Source organism: Mustela putorius, unplaced genomic scaffold (assembly GCF_011764305.1).
Source record: "Mustela putorius furo isolate JIRA1106 unplaced genomic scaffold, ASM1176430v1.1 tig00003834_pilon_pilon_pilon, whole genome shotgun sequence".
NCBI classification, from domain to species: domain Eukaryota; kingdom Metazoa; phylum Chordata; class Mammalia; order Carnivora; family Mustelidae; genus Mustela; species Mustela putorius.
The window spans coordinates 15,109,647-15,135,865 of NW_025421987.1; the positions used below are offsets into that span (position 1 = coordinate 15,109,647).

The window sequence follows — 26,219 nt, forward strand, 5'->3', positions numbered from 1 at the left end:
GGTTTACACCTCTAGAATTTTGATGGATTCCTGCCTCACATTTAAATGTTTCATCGATTTTGAGTTTATTTTTGTGTATGATGTAAGAAAGTGGTTCAGTTTCATTCTTCCACATGTGGCTGTCCAATTTTCCCAACAACATTTGTTGAAGAGACTGTCTTTTTTCTATTGGCTATTCTTTCCTGCTTTGTCAAATATTAGTTCACCATATAGTTGTGTGTCCATTTCTGGTTTCTCTGTTCTGTTCCATTGATCTGTGTCTGTTTTTGTGCCAAAACAAAACACTGTCTTGATGATTACAACTTTGTAATATAGTTTGATGCCTCTGGCTTTGGTTTTCTTTTTTGACATTCCTTTGTTTTTTGGGGGTCTTCCTTGCATCCATACAAATTTTCAGATTGTTTGTTCCAGTTTTGTGTAAAATGTTGATGGTATTTTGATAGGGATTGCATTGTGTATGTAGATTGCTTTGGTTAGCACAGACGTTTTAACAATATTTGTTCTTCTAATCTATGAGCATGGGATGTTTTTCCATTTCTTTTTGTCTTCCTCAATTTCTTTCATAAGAAAATAGTTACATAGTTTTCAGAGTACAGGTCCTTTACCTCTTTGGTTGGGTTTATTTGTAGATACCCTACTGTTTTAGTATAGTTGTAAATAGGATCAATTCCTTGTTCTTTCTTCTGTCTCATTGGGATATAGAAATGCATTTTGATAATGTATAGAAATGCAACTGACTTCTGTGCATTGATTTTGTATCCTGTGACTTTGCTGAATTCTTGTATCAATTTTAGCAAGTTTTGGGTCATTTGGGTTTTTTATGTACAGTATCATGACATCTGTGAAGAGTGAGTTTTGACTTCTTTCTTGTCATTTTGGATGATTTTAATTTCTTTTGTTGTAAGAGGCTAGGACTTCCAGTACTATGTTGAACAACAGTGGTGAGAGTGGATATCCCTGTTGTATTCCTGACCTTTATTTAACTCTAGGATTTGATCTTTTAAATAATTTGGTTTTAAATTATGGAAAATATTTATATATCCAAAGCTAACTATACAAAAACAGGGAAATGAGACCTTTCTTTATGCAGTTCTTACCCTATCTGTACATACACATTCATAACCATTCCATTTTATTTTTTTGGTTTATTTTTCTGTATTTGTTTTTAATATAAAGTATACACACACATATGCATGATTGTGTCATCCACCCTCCTTTAGATAAAGTGGAAGCATACTTTTACAATATTTTTATTTAATAATACATCCAGAAAGCTATTAATATCATTGTCTATGGAAAGTACCATAGTATTACGTTGGGTGCATATATTAAAATTTATTCAATTAATCCCTTGTTGAAGGATATCTAAATTTGATGCATTCATTCACTATTGGCTTAAATTGTTTCTTCTTCTAGCTATATTCATTATATTCATTATTCGTTTCTTTTTTGTTTTTACATCTTTAATAAAAATCTGTTTATTGTAAATTTTCTCTTTTAAACTTATTATCCTATAAATTCCATTTACATTGTTTTCATTATTTTTGAAGTGTTCTGAAAATTTAGCCTGCACTTTTCCAAAGACCCAACAATTGATTAATAACATCTTTGAAATTTCAATTTGAATTTGAAGAATGAAAATATGAATTGTTATGGATTTCTAATATTACTGAATTATGGTCAGAATGATCTGTCTAGTATTTCTTTAATTCATTTTTTTTTATTTTATTTACTCATTTGAGAGAAAGAACATGAGAGAGAGCATTGTAGGCAGAAGAAGAAGGAGAAGCAGACTCCCTGCCTGATGATGATGCAGGGCTCTATCCCAGAACACTAGGATCATGATCTGAGCCGAAGGCAGCTGCTTAACAGATTGATCCACCTAGGCACCCTTGTTATTTTATTTGTTAATATGAATCTTTCTTGTTGTTTTGAGGGACAGTCTTTATAAATATACCATTTGCAACTGAAATCTTAAACAAGAGAGCACCATCACTGCTACAGAAATTTCCTTCATGCCCCTTCTATTTCGATTCCTATACCCTTTACACTGAGGGAAAAAAATAATAATTCTGATTATTTTCTGGCACCTGGCTTCTTCTAGAAACTAATTGTACAATGAGTAGTTTAATATGTAATGCTATAAAGTTACTTTCAAATTTTTTCTAACATAAAATTTAAAACTATGAATTTAGCCAATTATTTTTATACCTGCATCCTACTGATTTTGATGTTATGCTTTCTAGTTCAAAATGTTTTCATTCCATGTATCTCTCTATGTGTGTGTGGGTTAGAAAGAGATCTTCAATCTCTGAATTATTTTTGTGTGTAGTAAAACTGAACAAAATTTATAGTTTTCAGACATATGTAATTGGTTACTCTAATTACATTTTAGTCACAAAACTCTGTATAGTATTTAGCTTTTTAAATTATTTGACATTTGCTTTAAGTTTCATCAAGTGATGTATCTTGCTGAATGTACCATGTTCAACTGAAATGACTGCATATCGTGAAATTGTTAGGTTTAATGTTCTATACTTCACAATAAATTTCAGGTGATTGAGAATGCTTTTCAGATTTTCTATGTTTCCCCTGCTTTGTTTTCTAATTGTTTTTATTAATTTCTGAAAGACAAAGTTAATATCACATAATCTACTTATGATATATCATGTTTCTCTATACCTATCAATTCTTGTTTCATATACTTAGAATTTCTTTTATTTGAACATACATATTTGTAACTGTTTGAAATTTCTGAATAATTCATCTTTCAACATTATGGAATACTGCCCTTTATTTCTTGCAATTTACATATGTGGTGAAATCTACTTTTGTCCCATATTATTCTAGCACACAGAGTCTACTTAAGCTTATTATGCTTTGGGTTGGTATTATTTTTCTATCCAATCATTTCCAACATATCTATATGACTTTATTTAAAATGTATCATTGGGGGCATCTGAGTGGCTCAGTAGGTTAAGCAGCTGCCTTCAACTCAGGTCACAATACCAGGGTCCTGGGATGGAGTCCCACATTGGGCTCCCTGCTCATCAGGGAGCCTGTTTCTCCCTCTCCCTTTGCCTGCTGCTCTGCCTACTTGTCCTCTCTCTTCAACTCTCTAATAAATAAATATTTTTATAAATTAAAAAAAAATGTAACATTTGTGGAATTATTTTTCTCCATTCTGTCATCATTACATTTAACTGGTATATTTCATTCATTATTACTTACTGCAATTATTATTGAGGTTAGATTTAATTTCAGAATTTCATTTTAATTTATTGCTTATTATTCTCTTTTTTATTTCTGTTCCTCTTTTCTTGTCTTCTTTTGAACTACTGAAATACTTTTAGACTTTCATTTTAGCTTATTTAATACCATTTTAGATAAAATTATTTGCACAATTTTTGGTGCCTGTTCTATGGATTAAAGTATACCTCCATATATTTTCATAGCTCCCCAGAAAAAAATGTATTTAAACCTAACAGAAAATGTGGAAATCTTGTGACCATATAAAACAATCTACCTACCCCATGTCCTTTACACTATAGTTGTTATATATACGTATGTTATGACTATATGTTTTAAATCCCACAAGACAATAATGCAATTTTGCCTCAAAACAACTGTATATTGTTAAAAATACTAAAAGGAAAATACATCCTTTTATTAATCGTTTTATCTGTTGTTATTTCCTCCAGATTCAAGTTTCCATTGCATATCATTATCTTCCATTTTATTCTTTTTTTAATTTTTTATTTTTTTAAATTTTTTATTTTAAAAAACTTCTTTTACCATTTTTTAAAGTGCAGGTTTTATGGTAAAGAAATTCTCTTTCATCTACATGAAAACATCTTTACATCAATTTCATTTTTAAAAGTCTCAGTGGCTGCAGAAATCAATTTCAGTGGCACTTAAAAATACACTGGTCGACTGTCTTCAGGCCTCTGTTGTTTCTGATAAGAAGTCAATGATTGTTCAAATCATAACCCTTTGTGCAAAACATGCTGTTTTTTTATTTATTTTGTTTTGTTTTGTTTTGTTTTGCTACTTTTAAGATTCATCTTGATTTTCTCTTTATCCTTGGTTTTAGTGGTTTAACAATATGCTTAGGTCATTTTCTTTGTTTTATTCTACTTGTGTTTTGGTCAGCTTCTCAAATCTGTTAAATTTGTATCTATCAATACTTTTGCAAAAATTTCACATATTATTTCTTCAAATATTACATATATCTCTCTGAGACACTGATTACAGATATGTTAAAGTTTTTAATATTGTTCCACATGTCCCTAAAACACTGTTCACTCTTGAATTTGCACAGAAAAATAAATACATAAATAAATGAAAACCAAAGCACTTTATCAGTCTAGGCTTATATAACTGATAATAAAGAATCAAAGTTGTTTTTGATAGGATAACATTTTAGCATTAAAAGTGGTGAAGTTTATTACAGTGTGTTCTCACATTCAAACAACTTCAATCTGTCTACTGATTTGTACTTGTATATATTATTAATCTTTAACAGAAGCTGGTAAACTATGGCCTATAGTCTGGTCATCTGTTTTTTCTAAATAAAGTTTTATTAGGTAACAGTTACATCCTTTTATTTTCATATTTTACATGGCTGCTTTTGTACTACAATGTCAGAGTTAAGCATTGCAACAGAGACCATAAAAACCAGATGCCTATGCGGTGTCTGTGTGGCTCAGTTGGTTAAGGGTCCAACTCTTCTTTTCGGCTTATATGATGATCTCAAGGTCCTAGGATCAAGCCCCATGTCGGGCTTTAATGCTCAACAGAGGGTCTGCTTGAGATTCTCTCCCTCTCCCTTTTCCCCTCCCCCTGCACACAAGCTCTCTCTAACAAATAAATACATCTTAAAAAAAAAGATGCATAAAATATTATTATTTGATAATCCTTAAAGGAAAAATTTGAAAAATTCTGATTGATCTAAAATAAAGATAGTTGGAAAATATACCATAATCTTTATATAAATGAGCTCAAAGTACTCAGATTTATTGTTAGAAACAAACCGTAGACAATTTTTTGAAAATAATTTGCAGATAATTAATTAATAAAAATGTAATTAATACTTTCTCCCTAAGAAAACATTTCATCCATTATCTATTTTAAAATACAAAAGACATCAGAAATATTCTTTCTTCAAATATGAAAAGAAAATGATCACCAGTATTAAATGAAATAGTAATAATTGAAAATTAGTCTGGTGAAATCCATTTTTTTTTTCACTTTATTTTTTTCTTTTTTTTTGGGGGCTGTTGTGTAAGGAAGAAAAAATAAATTTTAAAAAACTTGGGAAGAAGTCAGGTCAGTAGCTTTCTTGTCACTATTACTTGTCATTTGTCTAGTATCTGGATTAATTCACTTTAAAATTTAAAATTAACATTTTGGTGATATGGTAAATATGTTCAAGATTTATAAGTGCAATAAAAATATGTTTTCCTAAATAAAAAAGTTAGTAAGCAATATCATTAAAAGACAAAATTATGTAAAGAATTTCTTTCAAAAAAAATCAAAATAAACCATACATAAGACATTCCTATAAATAAGAATTCAGGATGCATCATTAGATTTCTAAGTACTGAATTTAATCAACATGTAAAAATCATCAAGTATTTTAAAGATATTAATAAATGGAAAAGTAGGTTCAGTGCACCCATTACATACAAATAGATTGCAGATTAAATCAATATAGCATTTCATATGAATAAAAAATAAGTTTCTGCAAGTATTCAGAAAGTTGGACAGAAAATAACTTTCCTAGTTGAAGAAACTAATCTTTGGCTCATTAACTCAGGAAAAGATCCAGAAAACCAGATTTACTCAGATCTGTGGATGACAGGTTCTAGAAGAAACTTTATCACATTAACAGGAAATGAGATTCTAGAACAAACTACCTTGAACTGAAAATTCAATCCCTTCATTTACAGTCAATGGAGGAGACTAACAAGCAGTTGGCCAAAAGTCAACCAAAATTTACTTAAGATCTTAATAATGACTGACTGTATATACATTTCTTTAACTAGCACTTGCTATATTGAAGTCATACTTAAAAGATTTTATTCATGTCAAAGAATAAGAGCTAACATTTATGTACTGCTTAATCTGCCTTAAGAATTGTTCTAAGTGCTTTAAAACAGTAAATTATGTAATCTTCACAAGATTTTGTCAGCTTCTCTATAAGCCCAGACCTCCACCATCCTAGAAACCTGTTCCTAACTCCTGCTCTACCCCAAAACCAAATTTTGAAGAGATAAATAATTAGTTTTGCAAAATTTCAGAGTCTCCAAGCCATCTTCACTGCTTACACAAACTACAAGTCTGGGGGTTCCCGAAACCACCTTCCAGTCTGATAATTTACTCAGACTCAAAGAACTCACTAAAAGCTGTTATATTCACAGTTACTATGTAATAGAGTGAAAAGATACAGATTATAATCAGCTACAGGAAGAGATTTATGACATAGAGTCTCTGAAATTTCCAAGTTTAAAACTTGTAGTAGAACTCTTCCAGGGGAGCCATGAAACCACCAACAGCTCCCAGGATTGAAGTTTAACAATATACATGAAGTATAATAACAACGAAAGTCATCCAAGTCTTGGTATCCAGAGTTTAATCGGGTTTCCGTCACATAGACATGCCTGACTGCGCATGTGCCTGACTTGTCTCCTACCTCTCCAGAGGTCCAAAGCTCACACAATAAATGACTGTCAACATATACTATCAGACATGTCTCAAGGCCCCAGGCCAATAAAGACATGCTATCAGGCAGGATATCCCAAGCATTTAGAGAAAATGAGGGCAACGACGAACCTCTCTTTGGGTGAGTTTAATTTTTTAACACTAGTTCACAGCAACAGTTCATCTGGGTTGGGTTCTTTGTGATCGTAGAAACATAAGATACAGAAGGAAAATATGTTTTAAGATTTTAATTAAAGGAAATAGTGATAAAACTAAATGGCAGATACATAAAAAATTACATCCAGTGGCACATTCCATCTTAACCAAATATGCTACTTCTTTAAACTGCAAACTTAAAATCCCTTCCAAATTATTATATGATTTCAAAAGTCTCCTGCACATTTTCCTGTGCTTAAAAATGGAAAATATCTTTGGTAAGGAAATACATACTCAAAATGATTATTATAACTTGTTCCCTTCCTGTCATATATGCAAGAGACTTCTAAGAAAGATACAACCTAAAATATAATAACAAGTTAGTATGCTGCAATTTCATGTCTTGCAAAACTATCATTTTCCTTAATTATTAATAACATTCTTATTAACAAAACATTCAGGGAAGTTGTAAAGGACTAGTATCAACCCTTGTTTTGTAGTCAACATAAGGTACAAGAATGACAAAGTAGAAAAAGCACAGCGCAGAGTAGCTAAATTGTGTAGGCACAATTTGTAATACTTTATATAAATATGTTTCCTGGCTTTATGAGTTGAAATTAAAAAGTAAATATACCTTTAAATGAGCTTACTATGCCAAACTAACCATGGTAAACTCCATGTATCAGTGGAGAAATACACATATTTGGTTATGTTATAAATGTGCATAAATCATATATTTTGCCTGTTCTGTATACTGTATGTAATGTGGTAAATGTGGAGTTTCATTTCAATATTTACAGTACAGCTATTAGGATATAGTAGCTGCTAGCATTCTGATATCTAGCCTTAATGACTACTTCCACTGAAAATAAAATGCATCATTTTGGACACTCATTTTCAATTTCATCTGCCAAGTGGAAAGGTATCATGTGTAAGATCAATAGAGTGATCTGACCAAACATACAAATCAGATTATACTCTTACTACCACTAAAATTTTAAACCATTGACAGCACATAATATATCATTCAAAGGTTTCCAATTTTTTGCAACATTTTTCTCCAGCACACAGGAGAATTTCTTTTAGCAAGCTAATGAAATCCAACTAATTGGATATTTTATTTAATACTAGCTTCATTGAGGTCATGTTTATAATGTCATTAATCAACTCCCTCAATTTTTATTAACAGATTCATGATAAGTAACACATTTTGTATTGTCTATTTTGTGAAGTGAACTTATATTAAAAATATATTTATTTTTCAGAGGTATCTCATATAAAGTCTCAAAGAGGCAATTATTACCTAGCCTAATGTATCCCAATTCTTTGGCTAAACACTAAAACTATAATTTCTGATTATTAAGCCAAAACCTACTTTTACAGATATTGTGTTGAGATTTATCTGTTAAACCACACAGTGGTTTGGGGGCAGGAAGGAGAGAATCACTCTTTTTTTAATATATTTTCTTCTCTTGGTAAAAACTGGTCATACAAAAGGTGGTGAATGAATAGATTTTGAATAAAATTAATTTAGATATATGCTATAGGACTTTAATAAAAGATATCTATGACCTGCCTCAGGCTTGTGCAAAGTGTTAAACATTTCTCATGATAACTAATCTAATAACTACTCAATAACAGAATGCAAGATTTAATCACAATCTATTAGTTTCCCTACTTTCACAACATTCATTCTGTGCACAGTTATCAAAGGTTAACTATCAGATATGCATATCGCTCAACACTTTCTTAAGATAACAGAAAATACAAACTATAGGTCAAAGTAAAATGTAGGCCACAACTGATGCTTCTCAATGTGTTTCACCATAAATATCAGAAAAGTGCATAATTCTAAAACTATGAGAAGAAGTTTGATTTAAGTGGAAATAGCATGTTTGTCACCCCAGAGATTTTTATTTTTACTTTTTAGATGGAAAGGTCACAAATGTATTCATTTGTATAAACTCTACAGGCAAAGATAGATGAAGTTAAATAGTGGGAAAATTCATATTAGCAGCGAGTAATCAGTAAGACAGTCAGACCAAATGTTTTATTTTTTAATTTAGAATTCTAGATTTTACTTATTTGCTAATATATTAATTTATTTGATTTTTTTCACAAATGTGACTACTTAATACAGTAAATAAATTAAAGTATTTTTGTTTTTCTTGAAGACTGAAAGAATTTTCTTTTGTTGCAAGGTATTTTATTATTTTATTTATTTCCCCAACCAAAAATTATTTTTGGTAAAAGGCAGAAAATTAGTTTTTCTACAAGGAAAATCTGTTTCTACATGATAACATGAGAGTCTTAATATATATTCTATATTTTAAAAATATAAAAATAATGGACATATGGGAATAACAGATTAGATAACTAACTTTATGAAGCCATGATTAAATCAAGAAGCAGCACATACATGGCTAAGTTATCCAAATTAAAAAAATATATATAATGAATAAGATCTTTAAAAAAATGTATATAAACAGCACAAATACTGTGACACTGAATCATTATATATTACATATACATGTAACTACTACTATTATTATTAAACCTCTGGGACACAGAAAACCTATTCTACAAGTCAACTGATGAGACTTTAAGTACCTTTTTTCTCTTGTAAGTTTTTAGATATAACACACAATGAGATACTTCATGGGGCAACAACAAATACTATGACTTTTAAAAGTGTTATTACATCAAGCCTTTAGATGGGGTTTGACTGATGAAACTTTATGATGTGCTTGAGTAAGACACCAAAGGGATCGCAAGTGAGATAATACTTTGCCCAACCACTGTAGACAGCCATTCAGATTAGATTCAATCCAGCAAAAGCTCATTACCATCTGCCCTTCTGTATTCTGCTTCCTACTCTTTCACAAAACTCATTCTTGTGGTGCACATCCTAGTTAGTTGATACACAACTTCAAAACTCTGATTAGCACACTGAGCAAGAAGAGCAGCAAATTCCTAGTTGGTGAAGATCTTCAGAGCACAGCCTGGTGGAATTTTACACTCTGCTGCAGTGTGCCAGCTTGATCTCTGATTACACTTGGGGCTCTGCACAAAGGCTACACTATCACTTAGGTACTCAGTGAAAAATTCCCTATTCATCTGATATAAGAACACTCCTATGTATTCTTTTCATTTCTACAATAGCATTTTGATTAATATTAGAGAATAATCCTGGGCAGAACCTTTCTGAGTTTGTTAGATCTGTGATAGCATCTACAATGAGTGAGAGCTGTAATGCTTGGAAAGTCTTCCCAACTCTCTGGTTTAATTCATGATATGCTACTGAACAGCAAAATACAGCTTCCGAGTAACTGGCTGCAAATTCAAACAATGATTAACAGAGAAAGAGTAATAGGAGGTAGTTCTACGGGAGATCCTATATCCATACGTTAGTTCATCTGCTGATCACCTATTTTTCCATCTTTCCTATACATCCAGGAAATGAAGTTTCCAAGATGTAATTACTCTGTGGCTTTGTTCCCACTGGGAAATTACTGTTTTCTGGAATGGAATAGGTATAATCTAGAGGTAGCAGTTCGGTTAGGATTTCAGTACTGAAAGTAAAACTTGTGTCTCAGATCTCTGGTGGTACTAAACATACTTCACTCTTATCCAACTGATCTATCATATTTGATGTATTAAGTCTCCAAATTTCAGAGCAGGTGCTTGGTATGGTAACACATTTAGTATTACAATTTTGAGTGGTGATGGTTTTGTCAAGCTCATCTAATTGACCTGTTTTCTTTTGTTTCTTCTCCAGAATTTTAACTGCTTTCTCATACTACTTTTCTGCTTTGGCCCACTCTTCTCTTCTCTACCTGCTCCTCCAGGTCTACCAGATGATTTCTTCTACCCCAGCTATGTCTTCACAACTGGTGGAGTAAATAGCAAGATGGACAAGTTCTTACCTAAGGCAGCAATTCACATTAAGAAAAGAGCCTCCTTTATGTAACCCAAAGCACTGCTGACCACCTGTCCCTCAATACCTCAGCCTGGGGCCCTTCTGTGGTCTCTTGTCTGCATCCTAGGTTGAGGCCTATTGAGGTCTACTGCCCTAATCCAAATTCCATAGTCAAGTCAGGAGTAGACACTTGCTCACCCCTTGGGAAGGCTTGGGGGCTGCCCCACAGGAAGGCCCAAAGGACCAGGCATACCCTTGAGCAAAAGAAGTTTTCACAGAGGGTCTGGTGCAAATTTGTTTTTAAAAATGACATGCACTGGGGCACTTGGGTGGCTCAGTGGGTTAAGCCTCTGCCTTCGGCTCAGGTCATGATCTCAGTGTCCTGGAATCGAGCCCCACATCAGGCTCTCTGCTCAGTGGGGAGCCTGCTTCCCCATCTCTCTCTACATGCTACTTTGCCTATTTGTGATCTCTCTCTCTTTGTCAAATAAATAAAATATTAAAAAAAAAAGATTCACTATACATTCATTTTTACAGATTTTAAAAAGCAGACTTTTTTTGAAGTATGCAGTCAACAAATAACGTTGTCACAAAAGCCATAGGAACTTTTATAAAATTAACTCTATAATACTTTGATTTGTATTCAAATTTTTAAAAAATAATTTAATTAAAACTTTAATTATAGTATACTATTAATAGCAGAATCCAACATGTCCCCATGCCATCACACACAAAATCTCCCATATTATAGCTCAAATCAGTGTGTCTGTATCTGAAGTCATTTATTCTCCAATACAAATTTGTCATGCTGGTGCTTTTTACTTTTGCTTTGTCTAAACCAATGATTATCAACAGCAACTACCCTAAGTCCTACCCAGAAGCCAATGTGTCATTATTCAGTGGCCTATTTCTTACCTCATGCTAATATCTAACAAACTAAATGTGGATTCTATTTTCTAAATACTTCCTAATTTTTCTCTTGTGACTTGCCACTAATTTCATCTTACTATCATTAATTCTCTGCTGAATTTTTCAAGTTATCACAGTTCCCTTATAGGCCACTCTCCGCATTTTATTCAAATTATAATTATAATTCCCCTTCCTTAAAAATATTCAGCAAAGCCATTCTTACCAAATTGCCATATGTCTCTTATTTGCTCTACTGACATCTCATGTAATTCACCACAGACACCAAAAAACATTATGATTGCATATTTGTTGTCTCTGTGTTTAGGTATTTAAGAATATTATTCTTCAGGATAGACTACCTTCCTAAGCTAAATGACTTCAAAAGTATCCTGAATATTTTTCTACACCTAAAAACTGGAAAATACCTTTGGTAAAAATAAGTAAGTTACATAATACTTTCTCTACATTAACTAATTGTGTAACCTTGCCAAGTTACTTAAACACTGTACATCAGTTCTCTCATTTATTAAACGGAGATAATAATATAATTCTCACATGGGATTGCTATGAAGATTTCATATATTTATATGTTAAAGAACATAGAACAGTGCCAGGAGCATGTTAAGCACTATAAAAATATTAAGTAGTGTATGAAAACAAGAAATACTTCCTACTCGTCATTATCTAAGAAAGTAGTTTATGCTAAATTACTATATGCTAATAGATATATACAATTAATGAATTCATAAATAAACTCAAAAGGATTATTAAATGAATCAACAGATGTTACTTTCTGACCTCCCCCCCCCCTGCAAAAAAAAAGAAAAGAAAAAAACAAGCTGGAGGATATGGTGAAATTCTCCATGCAGAATCATTATTATCCAAAAAAATTAAATACTTAATGCAGTGATATTTACATGTTATAAATATATTTAACTAAATAAGTATTTATCTTTATCAATTCCACCATCTTGTTCATAAAATGAACAGAAGCAGTTTTATTTCTACCATTTTTATAATTGGTTATATTCTTATTCAAGATAACCAAACTACCATGCTATTCTATAACTAAAGACATTAGGTTTCAAGACATAAAGATTTTTATCAATTACCATTAAAATAATAGGTTGAGGGGCGCCTGGGTGGCTCGGTGGCTCAGCGCCTCGGTGGCTCAGCCGCTGCCTTCGGCTCAGGTCATGATCTCAGGGTCCTGGGATCGAGTCCCGCATCGGGCTCTCTGCTTGGCCGGGAGCCTGCTTCCTCCTCTCTCTCTCTCTGCCTGCCTCTCCATCTACTTGTGATTTCTCTCTGTCAAATAAATAAATAAAATCTTTTAAAAAAATAATAAAAATAAAATAAAAAAATAAAATAATAGGTTGAATTCTTTTTCTTTATTTTGTAAGGTATCGCCCTGTATTACTTTAGGACTGGAATGTCCCTTGCACATAACTAAGCTACATATTTTAATGGTACAATATTTTAGTGGTGCTAACAAAAGTCCTTTTACAAGTACAAACTCCAATGTGAAATTATCATTTAGATATAGACTAAGTGTGTGAAGTAGGAGATTACTTCTAGACTTCAAATATGTTCATGAATTTCTTTTACCAGTCTCTTCTCAAAACATTATCCTAAAGCATCTTCTCTGGAAGAATGCCAGTTTTGGGGTTTTTGTTTGTTTGTTTGTTTAAGATTTTATTTATTTATTTGACAGACAGAGATCACAAGCAGGCAGAGAAGCAAGCAGAGAGAGAGGAGGAAGCAGGCTCCCGGCTGAGCAGAGAGCCCGATGTGGGGCTCGATCCCAGGACCCTGAGATCATGACCTGAGCCGAAGGCAGAGGCTTTAACCCACTGAGCCACCCAGGTGCCCCAAGAATGCCAGTTTTTATTACAGTAAGTTGGAGTAAATATTTTGGAATGCGAGGCACTCCCTGTAAAAGGCTGACCCAACAGTGTGGTTGCAGGCAGCCAGAGAGCAGCAGGAGATGTCAATATACAGTAACATTTAAGAATTCTCATTTGGGGTATGCCTGGGTGGCTCAGTTGGTTGGACGACTGCCTTCAGCTCAGGTCATGATCCCGGAGCTCCGGGATCGAGTCCCGCATCGGGCTCCCAGCTCCACGGGGAGTCTGCTTCTCTCCCTGACCTTCTCCTCGCTCATGCTCTCTCTCAAATAAAAAAAAAAAAAGAATTCTCATTTGGAATTTTGTTGTTGTTGTTTTTACAAGTATAATTAATAAATAATCTGTATCAGCTTCCTGCAACCCAATACTCTGTGATCCAATCTCTGTTCACCTAAAGATGTCACCCTGGGGAAGCTCATTCTGGAATCTTCTTCTTACTGCCAGAGCAACCCAAGGAGTTCCCCATTCCTACTGCTTACTTGAGGAAAATAGACCTGCATGCTCTTATAGAATTCTGAATATACTTTCAATAGAAACCAGGTTGCGATCTGTGGTAAGTAACAATAGAAATCCTGCAGTCAAATCTTCTATATCATCATAGTAAATAGGATTTGTGAACTTACTTCAATAATTAATCACCTTTTACAGTATTGTATATAAGAGGAACTTAAAAAACTGCATTTCAAAGTGCTAAACTTCTTTGCGGGCAGCTTTTAGAACATAACAAAAATGTTAGTGGGGAAATATTCCTAAATTAATATCCAACAATGAGAACTTCTACTATAATGTTGACCAAAATGTAATAAATTATTTGTCAGCTTTAACTGCACTGAATTCACTGACTGAGAAAATTACTGAGTCTGAGTGTTTACACAGCTACTTTTAAAAACACAGAACAGGGGCACCTGGGGGCTCAGTGGATTAAAGACTCTGCCTTTGGCTCGGGTCATGGTCTCAGGGTCCTGGGATTGAGCCCCGCATTGGGCTCTCTGCTCATGCAGGGAGCCTGCTTCCTCCTCTCTCTCTTTGCCTGCCTCTCTGCCTACTTGTAATCTCTCTCAAGTAAATAAAATCTTAAATAAATAAATAAGTAATAAAAACACAGAACAGTGAATTATGTCAAATATATTTGGCTAAAATCTTAAAGGGGAAAATCTGAAACATGAAACAATTCAACTGAAAACAAATATTAACTATAGATAGATTTGATTTACTGAAAACATCTCTAACAAATATCATAGATCATTAAAATTTAACTATTTGGTGGTAGTAGAGGGGGGTATGAGTCAATACTACTAAAGGATGAAGAAATTTGACATTTTTCTTATCAGGAACATACATAAAATAAAAACACTAAACAAATTTGGCAAGAAAACACATATTAAAGGATGTTCACTGAAGTTCTCCCCATCATCCAAGAATCATCCTACAATCACTTTGCTATAAAACCTCAGGTTATAAAATTTTATTAACTGTGAAGGAACTTAAAAAAAAAAAAAACTGTGAAGGAACTATATTGGGATTATTGGCCAGAACTTGCCATAGTTATTTTTACAGCACCAACTTCTCATCAATCAAGAAATTGTCGTTTTTGTCCCCCGCCTCACCCCATGGAGTATATTGAAGTTCAGACTGCCTAAATGTCAGTGTGAAAGAGACTTATTCTCTTTGAGATGGTGATCATGTACTTTCACTCTTGCTCATCATTTTCAACCATTTGACTATCTTTTGGCACTTTCCTTCTGGAAATGTGTGCACACGTGACGTAGCAATGGAGGATGAAATTGCCGGAGGCTTCTTTATATTCCAGAGAAATGAAATCCCCAATGCACTGCAAGCAGTATCTTAAATAAAATAAATTCCAGCATTAATTCATTGAAATAATTGAAATAATTTTCTTGAATTGTTCTGAGAGTGTCTATGCAAATAATTCAACCTTTCAAGAATATTGTTCAACATCTGTATAGATAAAAGATGACTGCTTGTATTATATATAGCATATTCCTTGCTTTACAAGTTTTCTTAAATGATAAGCCTAAGAGTATTTCTATCACTTAATAGTGATATATATAATAGTGACATAATATATATATATATAAATATATATATATAATAGTGACATAATAACATATATGTATGTTATGTATCCAACACTTTTTTTGCCTTAATTCTAAAAAATAAAAAGTATTTTTATATTTTGTCATTGAGTTACTTTAGGTTCACTAATTTTTTTAGTAAAGCATTAGTATTTTTATATATTGTGTATGTTGCATCTATTCTTTGAAATTTCAAAAATCATTGACATTTTATTTTTTATATCACAGGAAACTTTACAGTGTACCATAATCTTGAGTTAGATTTATTTGACTAATTATTTAACTACTATAAAATCCACTATAAAATTTCATACAAGCCTATGAAACTCCACACTGATCATTTTATCAAAAATATAAAAAAAAAATAAACCTATACATGAAAGTATAAATACATGTATACATACTTGTATATACTTAAAATTTGGGACTGTCTTTATTATATTGTATAAGAAAGTAATCCATAATTTAATACATTTCTATGCATGTGGAAAGGAGGAGGTGTTTTTTTCTTGGTATTTAGTTCAAGAGAACAGTGTTGTGTTTGTTTAGCACCTGCTGTGCTGCCACATACCAATCCATGTTCTCCTCATTTTTTATTTGTACAAACAGCAAACAGAAGGGACATAGAGTAGGATTATTTTATTTGAATTATAATTTCCTTATTACTAAATATCACTAAAAGTCATTATGAAAACCTACTTATCTTTCAAGTTTTAGTTCATCTCCCACTTTCTTAGTGGAGCATTCCTTACAGAGCTTCATTTCTCAGAAATGAATCACTAAGAATCAGTAAGCCCTTCAAATGTGTCAGTCCTTAAGTATCTTTTTTTGGTTGTTTAACTCTAAAATGTTGATTGCTTGGTGGTTTTGTATCTGAATCTGTTCTTTTTGCTTGGTATTTTGGAGAATTTATCTAAAGTATTTCTTGAGTAGTTCATATATAATTCCCCCCCCCAGTTGCATTTGAGATATAATTGCCACACAATGTACACAATGTACACAATGCCACACAATATACAACCTGTTGATTTTATACCCTTGTATATTGCAAAATGATTATTACCTTACCTTCAGGTCCATCTTATCACATACTTATCATTTCTTTCTTGTGGCAAGAACTTTTTGTTTTGTTTTGTTTTTAAGATTTTATTTATTTGAGAGAGAGCATGAGAGTGGGGGCAAAGGGAGAAGCAGACTCCCTGCTGAGCAGGAAACCTGATGCAGGGCTTGATCCCAGGATTCTGGGATTATGACTGAAACTGAAGGTAGATGCTTAATGCCTAAACCACCCAAGTGCCCTGTGATAAGAACATTTAAGGTCTACTCTCTTAGCAAATTTCAAGTATATAATCTAGTAACCTTAACCATAATCACCATACTATGCATTAGATCTCCAGAATTTGTTCTTTTATAAATGGAAGTTTGTACCCTTTAAACAATATCTCCCCATTTCTTTAACCATGTTCCCCTAGCCACTGATAACCACCATTCTATTCTATGAGTTTAGGGTTTTTTTGTTTTTTGTTTTTTTTTTGGAAGATTCTACACATTTTCTACAAATTTTTGAAGATTCTACACAGATTCTACAAATATTACACTATAATATAATATTTGTCTTTCTATGTTTGATTTATTTTATTTAGCATAATATTCTCAAATTCCAGCCATGTTCTTGCAAATGGTAGAATTTCCTTCTTTTTCATGGCTGAATACATGCACTTATTTATAAGAAAGATACATACATCTGATAGTTACCCTTTGATAAATGTGGGCACACTGAATGCTTTGAAAAGGAAAGGGAATTAATAATTGGTTGTGATGAAATCTTTCATTCTATTGTTGGTGATTATTAGATTAATTATCATGAGAAGTTAAACACTTTCTAGAAACCTGAGGCAGCCCAAGGGTATCTCTTCACGGAAGTCCTATAGCAAATAACTAAATTAATTTCATTTGAATATATTCATTCAACTTTTGTATGACCAATTCTTACTAGGAATTAGAAGGTATCAATAAACAGATATTGTTTAAAAGAAGATTAAGAAATATTTTTAAAAATCTCAATAAATACTATAACATGCATCTATATAGAAAAGGCAATTCACCTCATCTGGAGAAAAATCAAGTCAAGATCAAGTCAAGAGCTAATCCCGATTAAAACACAATTTATTAATGGTTTTGACTTTTAATAATTGTTCTAAAAATATTTTTGACAGTTGAAAAAATATTGAGGGTCTCTCATAAATATCTAGCATAACTTTACTTAGGAAGTATAGTTAGTTTTTACATGATACTAATGATCTTTGTTAGCAATGTTTTTAATGACAGAATAGTAACAAAAATGAGGAATAATGTAATTATTTCTTTTTAACTTGATATTCTAATTATTTTTAATTTTCCACTATTGGAAATAATACTACAATTTGTATGTCTATGTATAAACTCTTCTGTATTTCCCATTTCTTTGTGATAATGTTCCACAATAGGATTAGGAGTATAACCAAAATTTTAAAATTATCAGGATAAAGGATATAACACATTGAGGGGTTCTATGCATTTTGCTAAAGTGATTTATTTCCTAGTAACTGTTAACCAACTTAAAATCCCACCATCCAATTATTTGCCGTCCTACCAATTTTCACTTAAAATAATATTGTCTAGTTTATAGAATGAAAAAAGTATATAATTAAGACAAAATAGAATATTAATTGATAGAGGCAAAATTTTAGCACAAAAATGTGTTAACCCATCAACAAAGATAAAGAAGGGTGACTTAATATAGGAATGAAGAATTAGTAACTGCTATCTGTGTAGGGTTAAGAAAATTAATGAATAAATAACATTCTAACTTTCAAAGAAAAATTACAGTCAACTGAATGTTTTTATAAGTCACTTATATCCAATCTAGAAAGCAATATGTCCTGCAAGTTTAAAATAGATACATGATCACTGGGATTTAGATAGCACTTCAAACTTAGACAATGGAAGGTTTTGGAGAAAAGATGAAACTTGACAAGACTTAAAAGTATCATAGGATTTTCACTGTAAAACATTAAAGATGGAGAATATATGACTTAAAAAAAACCAGTAAATTTTAACAGAATAAAATAGAGAAAATGTTTAGTTTAGAGAGGCATTTCAATGTAGAGGTTAATGACATAGATTCTGGAGAGAAATGCTGTCTTCAAATGCTGCTCAGCTAACTTCTATCTCTGTTAGATAGAAACTTCCTGTGGTGCTTCCTGGGTATAATCTGAAACATCTCCATACTTGGAGGGCAGAGTCAGACCACAAGCAGCAGGCTTAATAAGCAAGGGAACTTACTTATGAGGCTTAAGTCAGGTGGCCATATGACCAGTAGACCTCCACACCAGAAACTTCCTATAGAAACATTATAAACATATATAAACATTCATATAGAAGCCTTAACTCCATTCAGTCATATACCCTTCTAGAGAGTTTCAATACTACATTTCTGTATCACGACATATACATGAGCTGTCTCTGGGAGTGCAGAAGGCAAATGGAACACATCCCAAGGAGAGAGGGCTTCCAATGGCAAGGGTCCAGTTTGGGGTCTTCTGCTGTTACATTTTCTTTATTACCTCCTCCAGTAATCTCTGTGACTTTGAGCAAGTTACTTAAGTAATTTTTGTTTCAATTACCTCTTATATAAAGTGATGAATATAATAGTATCTGCCTCTTTGAATAGGGATTAAATTAAATAAGTATTAAATTAAATTTAAATAAGGATTAAATTTAAATGAGGATTAAACTTGTGAAGGGCTCAGAATAATGTCTGACAAATGTTATATATGGCTGGACATTATTATTATTACTTTCATCATCATCATCAATGTGATTACTACAAATAAATAACCAGTAAAAGTAAAATCAGAAAATATATTTTAACCTAAATTTTAACCTAATGGAGGGCCTGGAATAACAAATTAATTAATTTAAATGATGTTCTACAGATAATAGAAAGACATTAAAGTGTCTTCAATGGGAATATATTCAATTAAGAAATGGATAAGTATAGCAGCAATGGAATAAAACAATGAGAAGAATGCAATGTAATTTTCATCCATATGTTCCCTAGCATACATCTTTAGTATAAGTTACACAGCAGATATTGTGCATGCAAAGGAGATGGTTATCTCAGACAGTTCTTTTAGGAAAAAAATGGGCATCTAAAGGTCCATTTAGACTTCAGGTCATAGACCAAGAGAAAAAAAGAACCAATACAATTGCTGTTTTAAAATGTACAGGTTCCAGGGATCCCTGGGTGGCACAGTTTTTTGGCCACCTGACTCTTGGTTCGATCGTGGTCTCAGGGTCAGGGCATCAAGCTCTACATTGAGCACCATACTCAGAGTTGAGTCTGCTTGTATTTTCTCTTCCTCTCCCTCTGCTCCTCCCCTCTAGTTCTCTCTCTCTCTAAAACAATAAATAAATCTTAAAATATAAAAGTCTGGAGTATCTGGGTGATTCAGTCAGCTAAGAATCCAACTCATGATCTGAGCTCAGGTCATGATCTCTGGGTCATGATCTCCAGGTCGTGAGATCAAGCCTCAAGCTTTGCGTCATGCTCAGTGGAGAATCTGCTGGAGATTCTCTTTCGCCCTCTGCCCCTACCTTACTTCCATGCATGTGTGTGGGCACTCTCTCTGTCAAATAAATAAATAAATCCTTATAAAATGAAGTAAAATATAAAAGTTTAAGAAGTGCCTGACTGGCTCAATTGGTAGAGCAATTGCCTCTTGATCATGGGATTGTGAGTTTAAGCCCCATGTTTGGCATAGGAATTAGTTAAAGAAAAAAAAAATTAAAAGTGAAAAGTTCAAACCCTTTAATACTTTTTAAATTCTGTTGATTCCAAGATGTAACTGCTGAAAATGTAATTCTCCAAATTATACACCTATCTGTACAGCAGCATTTAACAATCACTTTGATGTTCTTCTGGCATTTTCTCTTTATTTTTCTCTTTAAAGAGATTTTTTTTTAATGACATTTACACACACTTCCCCCCCCTTTTGTAATATAATATGGGTTCTAAAAGAGACTTTACCCTTTCTGAGACTTGATCACTGGTAATATAAGTCCCAACTATGTTCCAACAAAATTTTGCTTTAAAAACCTTAGAATTTATGATAAAGTTTAGCACAGTAAGACAATAAGTGAAATTCTCCTAGGTTAGCTCTTGGGTTTGAAAACTAAGTATAGTTCACTAGTAATTTTATTGTCACCAATATCCTACTTACAGAAAATACGTAGGCTTTGGTCTGTTCTTGTGGTTCTTGTCTTTATTATTTTACATGTTGCATATAAAAGCTAGAAGGTCTCCCTCAAAAGAAAAAAACTAAAATTAAAACATTAAAACATATAGTTTTTTTCTGGCAGACTGCAGAGTTTTGAAAACCAAAATGGCCTGATAATTAACTCAAATAAAAAATTAATCTAACTAAAAACAATGTTTAGTTAGTCCAATTATAACAAATAAAACAATCTAATGCTATATTATTAAATTTTGAGTTTAATTTCTCTCATTGTTAAGCTGGCTCCTTTGGTGTAAATAAATATAAATTAATGTCATTTTATAAAAATCTATGTGTTACAATGAATTAAGTTTAAACATATATTATGATTTTGAAATTGCTAATATTAATATTAATATTAATATTCATAAATAAGGGTTATCCCTTGTTAAAGAAAAAATGGTTTTGTCTATATAACAAATTATCACAAGGAAAATAAAGAAATTACAAAGAAATATTTATTATACACCTTGAGAGTGCCATTAATTCCAAAGTATCAAACTGATTGGAAGACTTCCACTTCCACTTCTGGAAGGATGAAGTAGACACACTTTCCTCTATTTTTCTTTCCAGTACAACTAAAAATCCTGAATATTACATACAAAACAAATATATGAAGATTCTGAAAAGCAGAGATAAGAAACCAAATCAACCAGGGATCTTGATACCAGAAAAATAACACAATGGTTTGTTCCTTGGATATTCTTTTTGCCTCATATACCCTGGACATGAAGGTAAGGAAGCCAACAACCTGGAAATGACAGTGGACATAGAAAAAACAAAAAGAGCTGCTCTCTTTAACCACAGAGAAAAGGGACAATTTTGTAAGAATAATCTTAGACAATACAAAATATACTCTGCTGCACACCATAAAAAAATGTTGCCCTACTACCATCTATGCCCACAAAACCCAAATGGGGAGTGTAAACTTCCATCCTCACAAGTGTATAATGAAATACCTGAATACCCCCTCTAGGATGGCATCAGAGAAAGCTCAGCAAGAGTTTGGTCTTTTACCATCACTTAGAGATTACAAGGACAATCCTAATGTGGTATCAGTAGAGAATACATACTAAGACAGAAATCACATTCCTGCAAAGTGGCAATAAAAAGACCTACTACATGGAGTATAGCAGAGGCTAAACCATGAATCTAGACATTTACATCACTTGGAAATATCAAAGTGGTGTTCCCTTCCTCCTGGTGAACTGTCAAATAACGAGTTAAAATAAAAAGTTTGAAAATATCCAGTCTTATGATATCTAATGTAACAGTTTCAATAAAAAATAACCTGTTCTAGAAATAAATAAATAAATAAATAACCTGTTCTATCAAGAAACAGGAAGATATCAATATGAATGCAAACATGTTGCAAACAGATAATCAATGGATGCCATCAAAGTAATGGCAGAATTATGTGACCATTATTTTAAAGCAGTCACAATAAAAGTGCTTCAATGAGTCATTATGAGGATCTTTGAAATAAAAATAAAAACAAAAACCTTCAGCAAACAAACAAAAGGAAGCAGTCAATAAATAGGAACATAGAAAAATAGAAACTAATGTGAGCAAGAGAGAAAATTGAATTTACAAAAAAAGACAAGAAACACATAAACATATATATTTATATATTATGTTATATATGTATATATTATTTATATATTTATTATATATTATATTATAGTATATTTTATATATTTATATATTATATATGTTATATATTTATTTATTTTGTTCTCTCCCTTGCATTTTTAAAATTTTTTAAAATTTATTTTCAGCATAACAGTATTCATTATTTTTGCACCAAACCTAGTGCTCCATGCAATCTGTGCCCTAATACCCACCACCTGGTTCCCCCAACCTCCCACCACTTCAAACCCCTCAGATTGTTTTTCAGAGTCCATAGTCTCTCATGGTTCACCTCCCCTTCCAATTTCCCCAACTCCCTTCTCCTCTCTAACTCCCCATGTCCTCCATGCTATTTGTTATGCTCCACAAAAAAGTGAAACCATATGATAATGGACTCTCTCTGCTTGACTTATTTCACTCAGCATAATCTCTTCCAGTCCCGTCCATGTTGCTACAAAAGTTGGGTATTCATCTTTTCTGATGGAGGCATAATACTCCATAGTGCATATGGACCACATCTTCCTTATCCATTCATCCATTGAAGGGCATCTTGGTTCTTTCCACAGTCTGGCAACCGTGGCCATTGCTGCTATAAACATTGGGGTACAGATGGTCCTTCATTTCACTACATCTGTATCTTTGGGGTAAATACCCAGTAGTGCAATTACAGGGTCATAGGGAAGTTCTATTTTTAATTTTTTGAGGAATCTCCACACTGTTCTCCAAAGAGGCTGCACCAACTTGCATTCCCACCAACAGTGTAAGATGGATCCCCTTTCTCCATATCCCCTCCAACACATGTTGTTTCCTGTCTTGCTAATTTTGGCCATTCTAACTGGTATAAGGTGATATCTCAATGTGGTTTTAATTTGAATCTCCCTGATGGCTAGTGATGATGAATATTTTTTCATGTGTCTGATAGCCATTTGTATGTCTTCTTTGGAGAAGTGTCTGTTCATGTCTTCTGCCCATTTTTTTATATGAATATCTGTTTTGTGTATGTTGAGTTTGAGGAGTTCTTTATAGATCCTGGATATCAACCTTTTGTCTGTACTGTCATTTGCAAATATCTTCTCCCATTCCAAGGGTTGCCTCTTTGTTTTGTTGACTTTCCTTTGCTGTGCAGAAGCTTTTGATTTTGATGAAATCCCAAATTTTTTTTTTTTTAATTTTTGTTTCCTTTACCTTTGGAGACATATCTTGAAAGAAGTTATTGTGGCTGATATTGAAGAGATTACTGCCTATGTTCTCCTCTAGGATTTTGATGGATTCCTGTCTCACGTTGAGGTCTTTTATCCATTTTGAGTTCATCTTTGTGTACGGTGTAAGAAAATGGTCGAGTTTCCTTCTTCTACATATAGCTGTCCAGTTTTCCCAGCACCATTTATTGAAGAGACTATATTTTTTCCACTGTATATTTTTTCCTGTTTTGTCAAAGATTATCTGACCATAGAGTTGAGGGTCAATATCTGGCCTCTCTACTCTGTTCCACTGGTCTATGTGTCTGCTTTTATGCCAGTACCATGCTGTCTTGGTGATCACAGTTTTGTGGTAAAGCTTGAAATCAGGTAACATGATGCCCCAGTTTTATTTTTGTTTTTCAACATTTCCTTAGTGATTCAGGGTCTCTTCTGATTCCATACAAATTTTTGGATTATTTGCTCAGCTCTTTGAAGAATACCAGTGGAATTTTGATTAGAATGGCATTAAAAGTATAGACTGCTCTAGGCAGTATAGACATTTTAACAATGTTTATTCTTCCGATCCAAGAGCATGGAATGGTCTTCCATCTTTTTGTGTCTTCTTCAATTTCTTTCATGAGTGTTCTGTAGTTCCTCGAGTACAGATCCTTTACCTCTTTGGGTAGGTTTATTCTCAGGTATCTTATGGTTCTTGGTGCTGTAGTAAATGGAATCGATTTTCTAATTTCCCTTTCTGTATTTTCATTGTAAGTGTATCAGAAAGCCACTGATTTCTGTACATTGACTTTGTATCCTGTCACGTTACTGAATTGCTGTATGAGTTCTAGTAGTTTGGGGGTGGAGTCTTTGGGGTTTTCCATATAAAGAATCATGTCTGATTGCTGTTGCTAGGACTTCTAATACTATGTTGAACAAGTGGGTCTTTCATAGATAGATTTTATGAAGTTCAGGAATGTTCCCTCTATCCATATACTTCGAAGTGTTTTAATCAGGAATGGATGCTGTATTTTGTCAAATGCTTTTTCTGCATCAATTGAGAGGACCATGTGGTTCTTCTCTCTTTTCTTAATAACTTGTTCTATCACATTGATTGATTTGTGGATGTTGAACCATCCTTTTAGCCCAGGAATGAATCCCACCTGGTCATGGTGGATAATCTTTTTAATGTGCTGTTGGATCTTGTTTGCTAGGATCTTGTTGAGAATCTTAGCATCCATCCATATTCATTAGGGATATTGGTCTGAAATTCTCCTTTTTGGTAGGGTCTTTGCCTGGTTTGGAGATCAGGGTAATGCTGGCTTTCAGAGTCTGGAAGTTTTTCTTCTGCTTCAATATTTTAAAACAGCTTCAGAAGAATAGGTATTATTTATTCTTTGAAAGTTTGGTAGAATTTCCCAGGGAATCAGTCAGGTCCCGGGCTCTTGTTTTTTGGGAGGTTTTGGATCACTGCTTCAATCTCATTACTAGATATCGGTCTATTCAGGTTGTCAATTTCTTCCTGGTTCAATTTTGGGAGTTTATAGTTTTCGAGGAATGTATCCATTTCATCTAGTTTGCTTAGCTTATTGGCATATAACTGTTGATAATAACTTCTGATGATTGTTTCTACTTCCCTGGTGTTAGTTGTGATCTCTCCCTTTTCATTCATAATTTTATTAATTTGGGCTTTCTCTCTTTTCTTTTGGATTAGTGTGGCCGATGGTCTTTTGATCTTATTGATTCTTTCAAAAAACCAGCTTCTAGTTTCATTGATACATTCTACTGTATCTCTGGTTTCTGCCTCATTGATCTCAGCTCTAATCTTGATTATTTCCCTTCTTATGTATGGAGTTGATTGGATTTGTTGTTGATTATCCAGTTCTTTAAGGTGTTGAGACAGCTGGTGTATTCTGGATTTTTCAATTTTTTTGAGGGAGGCTTGGATGGCTATGTATTTCCCCCTCAGGACTGCCTTTGCTGTATCCCATAGGTTTTGGACCGAAGTGTCTTCATTCTCATTGGTTTCCATGAATTGTTTCAATTCTTCTTTGATCTCCTGGTTGATCCAAGCATTCTTAAGCAAGGTGGTCTTATCTTCCAGGTGTTTGCGTTCCTTTGGAACTTTTCCTTGTGATTGAGCTCCAGTTTCAAAGTATTGTGATCTGAGAATATGCAAGGAATAATCTCAGTCTTTTGGTATCGGTTGAGTCCTGATTTGTGACCCAGTATGTGGTCTATTCTTGAGAAGGTTCCATGTGCACTTGAGAAGAATGAGTATTCTGTTGTTTTAGGGTGGAATATTCTGTATATATCTATGAGGTCCATCTGGTCCAATGTGTCATTCAATGCTCTTGTTTCTTTATTGATTTTCTGCTTTGATGATCTGTCTATTTATGAGAGAG

At 33.0% G+C, this 26,219-nt stretch overlaps 1 pseudogene; it reads right to left on the minus strand.

The window, feature by feature from the left end:
- Positions 1 to 9,560: 9,560 nt before the first annotated feature.
- Positions 9,561 to 11,697, minus strand: LOC101676919 (annotated as a pseudogene).
- Positions 11,698 to 26,219: the final 14,522 nt, after the last annotated feature.